The 16022-nt window shown below is 40.4% G+C and overlaps 1 protein-coding gene across 1 annotated transcript in view; it reads left to right on the top strand.

The window, feature by feature from the left end:
* Window positions 1-16022, top strand: part of LOC139697077 (noggin-2-like) — a 216810-nt gene that overhangs the window by 154567 nt on the left and 46221 nt on the right. The window lies entirely within an intron of this gene.

The raw sequence follows: 16022 nt of genomic DNA, 5'->3' as shown, positions 1-16022 counted from the left end.
CCACGATAGTGATGGTCATTACGCGACGCCTTTAAGACTGATTACTGTTGAAAAGAAAGATTTCCCTTTTTATATCCCAGCCTCACGAACATACCATTGACCCTTTTCAATATACCCTATCCATCCCCTTTCTATGCCTTCTTCGGATTTCCCTTAAAGAAATTTACTCTTCCACTGACCATTTAAAAAAAACTCGACATTTGTTTTCCTCTCCGTTAAAACTTTTTTTATTCATTCTCCGCCACACCCACCATCTCAAAAGCCACCATCCAATCTACGCTAATCCTTTTGCTCTTTGGCCTTGAAGACAATTGTGTCACTATCGAACCAAATTCAAAACAATATATCCGGTAATAGGACAGATATTTTATGTCATTTTTGAAAGATACCGGCAAATTCCTGAGTGCTGCCCTTTTTCCAACCTGGTTCATCTACTCGCTCGTCCACAATTTACCACGCCCAAGTCATTGAAGGTAAGGGCGTGGCCCGCTCTGCTACTTGCCCCCAGGCGACATGCAACCCTGGCTACGCCCCTGACATTGCGGTTAGTATTCATCAGGGAAACTTCTTGCATTAGATCCTCCATTAACACTTCCTATGCTTCCTACGCTCACGGTTTTTTTTTACTTTATCTCTCTCGGCGAGCTTTGTCCAATTAAATACGTAGTTTACCCAAATATATGCGAAACGACGACCCTCTTCGACTATCAATGCAGACGTTCCTTCCAGTCATTTCTTCAATCCTTGCCAATTAAGGGTCCCTGAGGAGATCACGTCGGCTAGATATACACGATCTTGTTCCCGGATTTCCCCCGGGATCATCTACGAGCATAATAATTTCAAATGGAAGCAAAAATACGTTTAAATGCATCGGTATTACAGGTGTATATTTGTACTTGACCGTCAATATGACGTTTTAATGCCTATAACAGCGTGCCAGAGCGAAACATAACACGGCTATGACCCGCTCACTCTTGTTGAGTGTTTTGATGGGAGACGAACAAATGAGTGACGGCGAGCGACGGATTTCGCTCGCTGACGCAACCGTAGGGCCACAACAATCGGCGGCTATCTGCGTCCTGATTGGCCACGCTTCCTCCATCGCCGCGAAAAAGGATGCGTGAAAGTGAGGCTTTATGCTGGATTTCATTTTGTGGTTTATGGACGTAGGGTGGCCGCCTCGAGGTTCTCCCGCCTGCCTTCAGGTCAGTTTCTGCCCTTCAGTCATTTTGTCACTCCATCAAAGGTATAATGAAGCAATTCACTCGTCCTTGAAAGAAAGACGAGAAGCGACCTTAGATGTATGAGAGTGGAACTGAAATAGTTCAGCGGAATCGCATATGCTGCCAAACGATGGTGATCCACTAGTAACTAACTGGTTTGCTGGAAAAATCCGTTGTTCCGCTGAGAAATTTAAAACATGCATCGACATATGCCCAGACTATAAATTTAAAAAAATAAACATTCTTTAATATTTTGGCATAACCAAAGGATGATCTGAAACCTGGTATTTTGAAACAAGAGGATGAGCGTAGATTGGAGGCTTTTGATATGTGAAGTGTAGCGGAGAATGAAGAAAATTAGGTGGTTTGTCTTTTACTATGTGTGTTCCTATACCTCTTCCATATATCTATTTCCATGCGATGAATTAATGTGCTCGCCATTTGGTGGATTATTTGATGATAACGGCCGTGCCGTCGAAACGTCAAAACTGTATATATGAGTGTCCTTTCTTTGTGTTTCTGTATTTTAAAAATCTTAATCAATGGTTTAATATATTTCTGCGTCGCCAAAGAGCGTTCTGTTTTGAAGATATATATTAATTAATTAATTAGGTAATCTAACACTTAAGGTAGGTTTTTCGATGTACACAGCTACAAAATAAATATTTTGTGATTCCTAATAAAATACAAAATCCAGTAACCTAATCTACATCAGACCCCTCTTCATCTCTGAATACTTACTTCTTCCCTTAATCCCGTCCAACATCCCTATCCTGTTTCTTCCCTTTCCTCGTTTGCCCAACATTCTCCCCTCAATTACAGTCTTCAACATCCCGCTGCCGGTCAACATCCCCTTCATCCACTTTTCCTGCCTCCTTAGGATTTCTCCCAACAAACCCCTCTCTTCGCCCACCATACCAAGTACTTCCTCATTTGTTTGAAGATATATATATATATATATATATATATATATATATATATATATATATATATATATATATATATATATATGAGTGTGTGTGTGGGTCGTGGTAGTTCATGGGGTAGAGTGTTGGACTACTGACCGGAGGTTCCGGAGTTCGATTCCCGGGTAAGGCATCTGCAACTCCACCCAAGCTATGTGATTTTTCGGGTACCAGATCTTCCTGAGAAACCATAATCAGCACAGGGCAAGGAACTGGCCCTCCTGCCCTGATGTGTGAATTTCACATGCCGTCGGGTTTAGTACTGGGTGAACTCTACCAAACCGATCTTTGGGTTGATTACTGTGTTTATGGTTTTATATATATATATACACACACACACATAAGGAAGCTAAAATTTTTTTTAATAAGGGAAGTAGAAGTGCTCACGTCTGATTTTGCATCGTTCGTGGGAAGAAGGAATACTTTAATATGTATGTCAGTTCTGCTATCTCTGTTATTTTATCCAGGTCGTATAATCTCCTATTGTGATGTGGTACCATAATAATTTCATAACCATAATTCCTTTGATGTCACAAGCAAACTCGGTTCTAGAAAGGTCGGTCTCGTCTGCTATCTTTGCAACTTAGGAATTTAAAAACTAATGTTTATTTTCGTTCGAGATATATTTATCTAACTTGTTGATAAATCAGTTTATTCCATATAAAACCGGTATTTATTTTGACATATTAAAAACTACCTTTTCCAAATAGTGAGTAAAATCTATAATTTCAGGTTTCGTACAAATAAATTTCATCCAGATTCAATGATTAAATCACTGAATAATTAAGCTTTTTATATTTTCACAAAAGTTTTATAATCCGGTTTCGGCTCAATACAGGCGAAATATCACCGAAATGATTTTCATAAAGGATTATTTGATTTTTCATAAATCCAATTTATTCTTTATATTTTACCAAATATTTTTTCGCAAATTGTTTTTTAAGATAATGAAAACCACGTAAATCTTTGTCAATTCAGAGACAATAAAGCTATCCCGACAGGATCGCATTGAAAATTAGAACTGTTCACATATTTTAACATTCCCCACACCGGAAATGATTGTCGACTTTATATCGACCATATCGATTGTCGAATACACATCGGAGGACGGGACAGTTTTGTAATTGTGAAAACAATAATAGAATTGGTTATGTTCGATGAAATCGTAAAAAAGTATATTTCTAATAAGCAACGGATTGTGAAATTAGAGTCTTAAATACATGCGAAGTTGGCGCTAAATGAGGTGCTATGCGATCTCACGGATCGACTATTCTAATGCGTCCGAAATAAATCTCTCGGCGACTTCTCCCTCAACTCGGAGAGAGAGGCCTCGTTTCCCGCCAACCCATCCTCACTCAACCGCGCAAAATACGCCCCCCCTGCATCGTTTCTCCCGAAAACTCTCCCCCGCGCACACGTATCCCATTCCTCCTGCCCACCCCCTCCCCCTCACTCAGGGAACTCAGCGATTTAATTGCTACCAGCTGTCCGTCGAGAAAAATAGATAGAGAGGGAGTGGGGGGATGAGAGTCAAGATCATGGATGGGCAAAAAGATGCACGCGCCGAGACCAAGGCGGCGCCGCCGCTTTTAATTCGGCGGTTGTTTTCCTTTTAAAAAAAAAATGACGAGACGAGAGCGCGAAAAGGGAATTTGCGCGCATTTAGCACTTCATATGTTTCCATATTGATGGTCTTAAAGGCGCCGTGGCGTCGTTGGTCGCCGCGCCTGGCGAACTGTTGGGGAGGAAGGGGAGGGGAGCTGTTGTTAGTTGGGATGGGAGGGGGAGAGGGAGGGTTGAAGGGACTGTCTTCTTTCTCTGCACGCTAAGAAACCCCACGGATCTCCGGACTCTCCCTCGCGAGGAAGATAGAGGGAGGAATGGTTGTTGATGGATGGATGGACGGACGGGAAGGGATGATTTTCACACGGGGGAGAGCATATATATTGAGCAAGGACAACCAAGGGGGAGGAAGGGATGGATATAGATAAGGTCCACTATGTAAATAACGCGCATTATCCGGAAAAAATACATTTACTTACTGTACATGTAAAAGTGCTTAAGATTCTTCAAAATACTCTCCCCCTGCATCAATACACTTGCGGAGACGCTTTGAAATATTAAAAATAAAAAATCGGGCAAATTCCTAGAAAAATCCCGCAAACTTCTCCATTGTGAGAATCAATAGTTAATCTACTTCTTTCAATTGGTGGTACACTGTATTGGAGCCACGTATCCATTTTACAAATAATACTTTTGTGTTTTATGATTTGGTTGCGATTTCTCCAAGTCGTATCCATGGCAACAGTGGGAACTGTTGAAGCGTTTCGGAAAAACAATATGGCGCGTTCAAGAATTTCGTAAAAACAATATGGATTTTTTCAGGCACAATTATTTTCTATACAAGCGTAGAGGAAAGCAACTCTCCCCTTCCCTCCCACGCGCGATCACCTGAATGTGTGTGTGGTGGCCGAAGGAGAGAGTGAGAGAAATAAAGAGCAGAGGAGGGTAGGAAGGAAGAGATGAGAGAGAGAGTGGAGAAAGGTTTTGAGGCGAGTAAAGTCTAAGACGGGGGGGGGGGAGAGCGGAAGGGCGGGCGGGGAGAGGTCAGTGAAGGGAGTGCGGAGGCCATAAATCATGCCTCTCCCGGCACACGAGCATTGACAAATGACTCAGAGCGAGTTTCGCCCTCCCCGCCCGACCCTCTCAAACACTTCCTCACCCACCCCGGCCCACCGGTAACCCTTCGGCCTCTCGGCGGCCCGACGAAGCGTCGCCTTGCGCGCGTGGAGAAGAACGCGATAAAAGGCGGACTGCGAGAGAAAGGAGTTCGGTGCGGGGAGGGGAATTGGGAGGTCACCGGTGTACGACTAACACCGTAGGCCCCCGGAACTCGTATTTCGACTCATACCTGCGTAACAAATTCATGTCAGGGAATGGAAGCTCGCACGATTGGTTCACATTTCTTCAGGCACCCAGTTCATCATTTCCATCATCAGTTCCTCATTTGAAGCTTATTCCAAAAGTAACGTTCGTTTCCTGATTATTAAATATTGGTATCAGTCATAACAGATTTATAGGCATTCGGCGTGATCTGTTAACTGTTTCCGAAGCCACGAAAGCTATTGTTATGATTCAGTAGTCGTTTGTTTGCCCGTCGGTGAATGCAAATGGCAATGTCCGCGACCATCGTTGCTCGCACCAGTAGCGAACTGCCTGCTGTCATTCCATTTTTGTATGCAAAAGGGTCATCAGCTGCAAAAATTAAGTCAGGGGTTATACCTAGTTAATCGACCTACATTAATGATTGAAGGAAAGGTTAGACAATGATTTCGAGACTTAAAAATGGCCACACACATCTACATGATGAAGAGCGGAGTGGCAGGCCAAGCATCCAGACCGATGAAATCGTTCAGGAAATGGACCAAGACCTGCGATCTGAATGATGATTGACGATTAATGGCTGATAAATTTCCTTCATTATTACGAACCGCTATTTACAAAATCATTACGGAAAAGCTTAGATATCACAATTGTGTGTAAGATAGGTACCGAAAATGCCTACCGATCAACACAAAGAGCAGAGGATGATGAGTGGACCAGCATTTTTGGACCACTATCCCTGGTCTCGACCTTACACCTAGTGACTATTCCCTCCTCTAGCACTTGAAGCAGTGGCACTTGGTGGAAAACGGTTTGAAGACGATGAGGAACTCAAGACCGCCGTTGTCAACTGGTTCAATTTCCAGGCGACAAAACTTCTGTGCTGAAGAATTAAAGAAGCTGGTGTAGCGTCAAGAAAAGTGTTTAGAAGTGAACGACGAATAAAAGAAAAGTAACCTAGGATGGTGGGAAACTATAACCGTCAACAAAAACATTTTCCAGCAAAGATATTGTTATTTTGACCAAATGGACCTAACTTAAATTAATAACTCCCATGCTTCCTACTAAATGCCACTCACTTCTCCGTTAAGAACGCCAAAGAAATCAACCTTTTGGTAATTTCTTCAATGGTGCTTGCTATTAACCATTTGAAAATTATTTCCTTATGCAGTAACTTATTTTTCAATCACTGGAAATTTAAACATGTCATAAACTTCTGTAAACAGTCATGGGAAATGGAATTGATATGTTCAGCTGTAGATGACTGGGTTGACGTGATTTTAATAAAAATAATCGGTTATGAGAATGATTCTGGAGGCCATTATACTGGCTTCCGTCCCCAATGGTATCCTGAACTCTACTTGGGTAATATGTGGAGAGCACTTTGAGTGTAGTATGCCATACGCATGATGGGATCTTAGTTTATGTAACCCCATTCTTCAATAGAGTAGGCTAACGCTGAGATTTAGGCATTCTCCTATCATTCCCGGAACAACCTGTCTCCATCACTTCACCCACGTATCTCCATTAGGGCAAATTACCTTGACTGTCAGTCACATCCTCCAAATAACTAACACTGGTAATTCTCTCTTTCGAACTACGTCCCACGACAACCACCTAGAGGACCTTCCTCCTCCCAAAGAAAGAAATCGATTTTCACTGTGGCCATTATCTCTGCGTCGGCGTTCCTCGACACAAGCCTTTCGAAGACGTTTTACGGAACCGCGTTACAAAAAGTTAAAAAGGAAGGATACCTTATAGGACGTGAGGAATCTTTTGTTCGATCACTCCGACGCAAGGAAGTTTACTCACACACTGGTTTCTTGAATGAAACTGGATACGGAAAAAAATCTCTCCAAAGCCAATGTGATTAATGGACATTTCTTTACAAGTGTCTCTACACGACCAGCCTAGATAGAGCATTGTGATAAAACGTTTCGTCCATTTCAAAACGTTAGAACACCCTTGCATAGGAAAGGAACGTCGAAGCCATTCCTCCTCTCCTGCCAAAGTTCAGCTCAGCCAAATATACGAGCTCGTATAATCCCTCAGCCGATCAGCAACCAATTTTTCTTTCGCGTCAATGCACACAAACAACACATATGAAGTACTTCGCTCAATATGAAGTACTTCTATTCAATTTTTTTTAAGAATAATTCCTATGATAGTGAAGAAGAAGGAAATTGGTGAAAATGACGCAGGTTTAGACGTATGGAGGAGATCAATTCGTCAGCAGAAGAAGAATGTGAACTAGCTTAAAGTGTACTGTTACAGGTATATTGTGAATGGTGCGTCTAGGGGGAAGGGATAAAGGAAAAGGGACTACTAGAAGAGGAGAACGATGAGGGGAGGAGGAAAAGATGAAGAGGCCCCAATGAAGGAAGAAGAAGATACTATTCTTTGTTATATCATTTGGTGGGTAATCATATAATTATGGTTTCGGGCAATAAATAATCGGGGAAATAAATAACTAAATAAATACAGGGTGCGTTCCAAAAGAAATGCAATTGCAAAAGGGATGATAGGGTTCTTTAATATATATATATATATATATATATATATATATATATATATATATATATATATATATATATATATATATATATATATATATATATATATATATATATATATATATATATATATATATATATATATAATATATATATATATATATATATATATATATATATATATATAATTATATTCATGTAACACTTTTTGAAAGTCTCACGGACGTGAATAATAATGTATAACACTTAGCACTAGTGGACACAGACAAAAACACAGAAACACACAAAAAAGAGACTCACTATTTTTCGAATTTTCGGTGGTCGTAGCCACCTTCATCAAGAACTCTTCCCTCTCTTCCTCGATGGTGAGTTCTATCCCTCTCTTCCTTGTTTAATGTTTCCTTGACCAAGACTTGAGCCGCGGATCTTTCGACTTGCCGGGCCAATGCTCTTTGCATGTGTTCCTATACATTTTCCTCACGTCTGTATTCACGTGAATGAATAAATAAATATATTTATTTGTTTATATATATATATATATATATATATATATATATATACATACACACACACACTAGGTCTGTTCAAAAAGTTTCGCGACTCTTGTGTTTTTTCAAAAATTATTTATTTATTCATGAATATCTATTTTGTCCCCTTCATAGCAATACCCATTAGATATTATACCTATACTCTTGTGCCAACGTTTTGTCCAATCCTCAAAGCACTTCAAAAAATCATTTTTTATTATCTTGTTCAGCTCGTCCTTCGATGCAGTCTTTATCCCGTCAATCGTAGCGTAGCGTCATCATGGGCCTCTTCAGTTTCGGGAACAAGAAAAAGTCACTGGGGGCCAGATCTGGGGAATACCGTGGTTGTGGTCTCATTAGTGTGTTGTTTTTGGCCAAATATTCGCGCACAAGTGACGATGTGTGAGTAGGGGCGTTGTCATGGTGCAAAAGCCAATTTTTGTTCTTCCACAAATTCAGGTGTTTGTGGCGGATTGCTTCCCGCAAATTACGCATAACTTGCAGGTAATTTTACTTATTTACCATTCTACTCTGTGGCAAGAACTCATGATGCACCACGCCCCTCGAAACTGAAGAATCGAACTGTAAGCAAAACTTTCACATTCGTCCGAACTTGGCGCGCTTTTTTCGGTCTTGGCTCGTGCTGCATCTTCCATTGGGAGGATTGAGCTTTAGTTTCCACATCATAACCATAAACCACCAGATGATTTGTCATCAGTTATGACACTCTGGAGCAAATTTTGGTCGTCACGAACAGAGTCCGACACCTCATTAGCAATGTTAATGCGTTGCTGTTTTTGGTCGAAATTGAGCAATTTTGGTAAGAATTTCCCGGCGACCCGTGCCATGCCCAAATCATTGGTAAAAATCGAATTTCACGAGCCAATCGATATGTTTAGGTCCTCAGCAACTTATCTAACGGTGATTCAACGATTGGCCAATACTATTTCCTTCACTCCATCAATGTTTTCGGCTGTTGTTGACGTGCTTGGGCGTCCGGCACGCTCTTCGTCGTTCACATCTTCTCGACCCTCTGAGAACATTTTGTACCACCGGTAAACGTTGCTTCGGTCCAAGGTAGCTTTTCCACATGCCCCAGTCAAAATTCGGAATTCGTCCGCGCACTTAATTTCCTTTTTTTACACAAAATATGATGCCGATACTTTCATCCATGTTTTTGAACAGACAAAAATCGAAGAAAAGCCAAAACACGTCCAAGAAAAACAGCTGTCGACAATTAACAGAGCATTCATAATGGCCGAACTTTTCGGCTAAAGTTAAGAGACCAACATAACGCCACAAAAAAATCAAAAATCAAATACACGTAACCCGCAAAAATTCTAAATTCGCGATACTTTTTCAACAGACCTCGTACAGTTAACGTGAAATGGATGCGCGCTGATTAAAAAAACACCAAACATGAAGGAAGAATTGAAAAATAGCCCTTAAACGTTTGAGAAATAACGATTCTATTCTCTCACAGGAAAATAAAATGGAACGAAACATTGGTTGGCTGCAATCAGGAATTTTTAAAAACGTATTCGCTAATATGTTTTCGACTCTGCATTGACCTCTCTGCTCTCCATTCTCCTCCCACACTCTCCCCTTCGTCCTTAACCTCCCTCCGATCGTTAATGATACCGCCCAAGCTGAGAAATCATGCCCTTGGAAAGGGCTCCCCCCCCCCACATCCCTTCTATATCCCACTGGGTCACTTTAATTTCAATTCAATTCGGACCTCAATTCATCTCATTTCCTCTCGTCCCCAATCGATATACGAGAGTCTCTTTATTTATACTCTATTTTGAGCCCAATAGTGAAAAGACAGTAATTTATTGTTGAAACTGGCTTTATTGTTTTTCGAAGTATTCTCCTTTGATGATCAATACTTTTTTGCATGCGCTGGAACCAATTTTCGTTACACTGTTTCCACTCCGATTGAGATACCTCCAAGGCATGGTTTTTGAATGCATCAACGGCTTCCTCAGACGCCGAAAAACGTACGCCACGCAATTTTTTCTTGATGAACGGGAATAAAAAGAAGTCATTTGTTGCTAAACCAGGGCTGAACGGATGGATGACTTCAAGACTTTCGTCGCTGAGCGAACGGCGGCTGTAATGGAATTCTTTATACCATCGTTTCACAAAGGATTGGACTAGATCGCCAAAGGTGGAAGTAAGTTGATCGATGCACTCCTGCCTTGATAATCTACTTTGAAAGTGGTAAAAAATCATCGCAACGAATGTGTTCACGAGTTAACTCAATTTTTTCGCTGAGAAAAAAATTTCGAATCACTCTGAAGAACACAATTTATGACCAAACGACACAATGTTCTGAAGTAAGTTAGCGTGAAAATGGTCAAAATTTCAGATGGAAACGTCAAATGGAGCCTAGAGCGCTTAGTGTTGTTAAGGCTCAAATATAAATAGCAACAACCCTCGTACATATTATCTTTCTCACGGTCCGAATAAAGAGTATTACTATTTCAGAATTAATGAGTGAAATGCTGTTGCTGTTATGTTTAGTAGAGGCAACCGATAGCTGAGGTCATTTGCGCCATTAGAGATGGATGGTAAAGGTTGTAGGGTGGAGAGAAACCCGGCGTCGGCTTTAACCTACTCGTAACGAAAGGCGCCAAGGGGGTTTGCAGTTTAACGTCCCATCTGACGGACGGCGTACTCACTCAAACTGCTCTCCACAAAGCACCTCAAGTAGGGATACTACTGAAAAATATCTAAAGTCTCCAGGATTCGACCCCGGGCTCTCTCGGTGGGAACCCAGTGCGTTAGGCAAAAGTGAAATGCATGATCGCTAATATACTCCAGCATTAGAAAGTGATCGGGTGGGAATGTCTAGTTTGCAATGGTATCAAGTTCACTGTTTCCCGAATCTCCACCATTAATCAGCATAACCATTCGTAATAGAGAAAACGTTACGTAATAGAAAACTCGCTATTTCTCCTAGGAATCACAACGAGAAACGAGTATGCTAAATGGATATGCTGGAGGAATTAGGAAGGACTAGGACTACAGCGACACGAAGAGAGTAATAAAGATTAAGACCCGGATTCATAACGTCCCGTTAAATCAAATCATCCGTGAACGAAGAAATATACTCGATGAGGAAAGCACAAACAAGTTCGATTTTTATTAAAAAAATTTTGATTACAAAACAAACAATCATGTGATTTTTGGTGAATTTTTTCAATGAACTCGGAATTTTTTTTTCCTTTCCTTATTTTTTCCTTCATAAAAATTGTCCAAACGCGCTTTGTGCCTTCGTTCTCGGTCCTTTCAGGTGATTTATCTCTTGCTAAATGCCATTAAAGTGAAATTTTAGTTGGTAAATTTGTATCATGTATTTAGCGCATGATCGCTAAAGAATAATGACAGTCGTAGATTGGAAGCGTTTTGATATTATATGGATGTGGAGAAGGGAGGGAAAGGTAAAATGGATAGAAAGGAAAACAAATAAGGAAAAGGTACAGAAAGGAAAAACAAATAAGGAAGTGTTAAACATTCTTGAGGCCAGAGGAAGGATTATTAGGTGAAATCTAAAGGAGGCCGGAAATATGGATGCAGGACAAATGTATTTGCGATGGAATACTGAAGACCATGTTATAGAATATTAGGAAGGCAATATATGGTTAGGAATACATGTAGGATGGGAATTTGGGACGGAAAGAACAGATAAAAGGAAGTATGTGGAATTGAAGAGGGCCCTAATCTTCTGCGGGGTGTCAGGTTGTGTCTAGTTATAGGCTAGACGAATAAATGCTGGGCTTTAAGTTTGTTTCCTTCAGAAAAATTTCTTAAAACGATAGACTACCAAATAATAATATTAATAATGTAGCGTAGGACTTCAATTTCTCCCGGCGGATGATGGCAGTGAATTCTTCTCGGGATTTCATCCGGGTAATCTCCTCCATCTCCATCGCTGCCGACTCCTGAAAAAGGCGGGAAAACGTGCTCGGCCTCCGCCAATCAGAAGGGACCCAACATGACCACCGAGGATATATAAACCGGCACCTTCAGACTGACATCATCGGCCCTGATGACGATGGAAAAGGATTTCATCGAAACGTCGGCAGCGATGGAGATGGAGGAGATTACCCGGATGAAATCCCGAGAAGAATTCACTGCCAATGTAGCGTACATGAAGTTTTCAGAATCTGCATAATTCTTTGCTCGAGTATAACATTGACGAGAGAAACAAATTTTCGAAATCCACGATATTTTCCACTTTGAATGCGGGAGAGGTGGGAGGGGTTGGGAGGGGAAGTGTTCTAGTGAATCACGCCTATTTTTACCACCTAGACGAGCCCGGCTAGCTCCATCTGTTTTTTCCGCGTCGTTCGAGGAGGCGGCTAATCGTCATTCTTTAGTCTGCTTTGATTGAAACCCGCGTTATAAGAAGTCCGTTCGTGCCTACGTGCTATTTGTGAGATTCTTGGAATAACCTATGCATGTAGTAATCGGAAATTTTTTTTAAAATAATGTTTGAGGAAATACCCACTTCTCCTCAACTTCAAGTTTTTCATGTTATAATTATATCGAGTAAGGTATCTTTCCCAAAAATTAGTAGTATGATTATTTAGCATCAATGCGTTGGATGGTAGGAGTGGGATGATTTGCGGTGGGAAGGGTAGTGGGAGATCTTGGGAAACCAGCGCGACCCACGGTAGTTAACTGTGGGCATTTACAGTGTGCGGTTTGCTCTTAGAATGGACCCCTGCGTGACGGTCACGTCACGAATTCACGATGCCACTTTCCATGGAGAAATGATGTGATAACATTTTCCATTAAGCTTGTAACACTGGGTCCGGAGACCGTGACCATGGTTAAGGATGCTTATGGAGATGGAGAAATGACCCAAGTGATGATTTTCTGCTTGCGCAAGATGTTCTGTCTGGGTAAGAAGGAGATTGACGATGAGGAATGCCCTGGACATCAATCAACAACACAGTGTGATTAAAATTAACAAAAAGTGAGAATCATTTATGGGAGGTGAACGACAGCTAAGGTCATTTGCGCCATTAGGGATGGACAGGAAAGGATGAAGGGTGGAGAGAAACCCGGCGTCGGCATTAGCCTACTCTTTACGAAAGGCGCCAAGGGGTCCGCAGCTTAACGTCCGACGGACGGCGTACTCCCTCAAAGTGCTCACCACAAAGCAGCTCATACTTCAATACCGCTGGGAGTAGAACCTGGGCCTTCTGAGTGGGAAGTCAGTACGATCTCCACCGCATCATCTCGATTCCCTAATAATAAGGTTGAATATCAGATCATCGCCAAATAAACAATACTGAAACTAGGATGGTAAAATTATAATTCTCAGATAACTGAATTTTACGCTGCTCTTGGCGATTATATTATTTTTTTATGTTCAGTAAACCGATCGCTTTGGCGCTTGTAAAGATGTACCTGAAAATGTAAAAATGTTGCCTGTTCCTTCACTCGATAAAACTCGTAATAGTTACGAGTGCCCTTCTATAATAATGGTAGTATTTTAACACACTAACCTCATCGATGAGACACGAGGATAAGCGTAGACTGGATTCAAAGAAACTTCGAGAGATGCTGCGACAGTAATTTGTAAGATTCCATCCGCTTATGCTTAACATTTTCACAACGTAGAATGCATGCTTTCGAGATTTGAGTGCAAATGAGAATAGAAAAATAAAATAGAAGGAAATAAAAACAAACCATGTAGTTATTACAATAGGGTCTAGTATGGGAAGGGAGACGTTTTGGACATTTTCGTAGGAGGTAGGGAAAGTGCACGCAGGAGAAAATTGATGGGAAAATGAAATTGAAAGAAGAAAAGAACTGATTTGGGAAAAATTTGTAATAAAATGTTAAGTAGTGAAATTAAGGCAATTGAATGTATAGAGCATAACGAGAACAGTGAAAACAGTTCACATATTTGACAATTTCAAAAGAAACTGCGGGAGATGCCGCAACAGTAACTTTTAACGGAGTCATCCGCTAATGTGCATTAATGTGCATGCAACAATTTCAGAGTGTAAAAATCAAAGGCGAATGATTTTTACACTCTGAAATTGTTGCATTATTTGACAAGTGTTTTGGGTGGTTGTGGTAGAGTAATGGGAACATTAAAAAAAGTATTTTGTTAGGCATTTACATAGAGGCGTAACAGGCACCTTATGTAAAAACTTACCTAAACGATCAATGCAAATTTTGATATGGGGAGTAACCTTACATAGCTCAGAAACTTGGTCAATGAGTCAAGGCGGTAAGCGTAGATTAAAATATATTAATATGTTGTCGTGGAGAGGAATTAAGCATTTAATAGACGGAAAGAAAAGCAAATGATGGAGGTATAGGAATGTTTAAGGAATAGAGAGAAGGCTGAAGGGATAAATTCGAAGAAGGCAGGACAAAAAGGGCGTAGGCTCTATTAAAAAGTTAAAGGATACTGAAGACTTTGATGAAGAGGAGAGAATGTTGGGAGTGCATGGCAGAAGGGGAAAGGAATAGGCATTCTGGGTGGAATAAAAGGAGGTAGAAAGTAGGCAAAACTGTCAATATAGCTCTTGTCACACATAGTATGGGGTCTAAGGATATCTTTTGTAGTTTTACTCAGGGCTTAAGACTATGGCAGTTGTATATGACACAAATTCACCAAAAATCAACCCTAAGGCGGTAGTATATCGCTCAAAATATATTTAACGCTAAATATTTTGCGGAGTTGCCAACGGACAGGCACCATCAATTTCTGTTGGTCACATGACATTTGACAGAACCCAGTCATCAGTCATTCAGTAGTCATTCGGCATTCCGAAAATAACAAGGGGCATGAAAGCACATTAAATTTAGTACATTCATTGTCACGTGACGTGAAATATAAAAAATAAATTATTTATTTTTCTTTCTTGACTTAATTAACCAATCGACCTGAAATGAGTTCACGGCTATTTAAGTGGCACATCAAAAATCCACACACAAAATTCCCATTTCTTCTCCGCTTTCCACAGAGCAGAGCGAGACGGAGTGATTACTTCAAGTCAAAGGCACAATTCGCCTAATTGCCCTTAGGCTTTCGTGTTTTCCGTAAATAAAAAAATAAATAAATTCGCATCCACAGGAGGAATTGGCCTGTCGCCGACACTCGTTGAACTTGTGGACGAAATGGCAGAACAAATGAAGGATATGCGCCGAACCAATTGCAATGCGTGCCCGCGAATGAACTCTCTCACTAGAGAGGCGGTGCTCTTTTTAAGTAATACATTGCCAGAAATTTGGGGATCAAGAAAAAAAATAATTACACGGAGGCATCCACGAACGAACTTAAGAGCTCTGACGCATGACAATACGTAGAATATATATATATATATATATATATATATATTCTACGTATTGTCATGCGTCAGAGCTCTATATATATATATATATATATATATATATATATATATATATATATATATATATATATATATATATATATATATATATATATATATATATATATATATAATTTTTTCGTTGGTCAAACCACCATCCTATGGGGAAGTTCCTTCTTTCCCCAGAAGAATTGCGTTTGGCGCAAAAGAACGCAAAATAAAATAGATAACACGTAAAGGGACACTCATATTGTAGATTGTTTGAGCTTTCAGACTTCTCCGAGGCCTTCTTCTGGTCAGGCATGAACATGAAGAAGATCTGAGCCTGACCTGAAGAAGGCCGAAAGCTCAAACAATCTACAATGTGAGTATCCTTTTACGTGTTATCTATTTTATTTTGGGTTCTATTGTGCCGTGTAAGTGTTATATTGCTCTCGTGAGTGCTTCTACATAATCGGTATATATATATATATATATATATATATATATATATATATATATATATATATATATATATAATGGCTAACAATAACATTGAAAATACAAC

This window comes from Hetaerina americana, unplaced genomic scaffold, assembly GCF_022747635.1.
Source record: "Hetaerina americana unplaced genomic scaffold, ioHetAmer1.1.p SCAF_1, whole genome shotgun sequence".
NCBI lineage: Eukaryota > Metazoa > Arthropoda > Insecta > Odonata > Calopterygidae > Hetaerina > Hetaerina americana.
The sequence above is the reverse complement of the archived record's forward strand: the minus strand, read 5'-3'. Positions and strand labels throughout refer to the sequence as shown.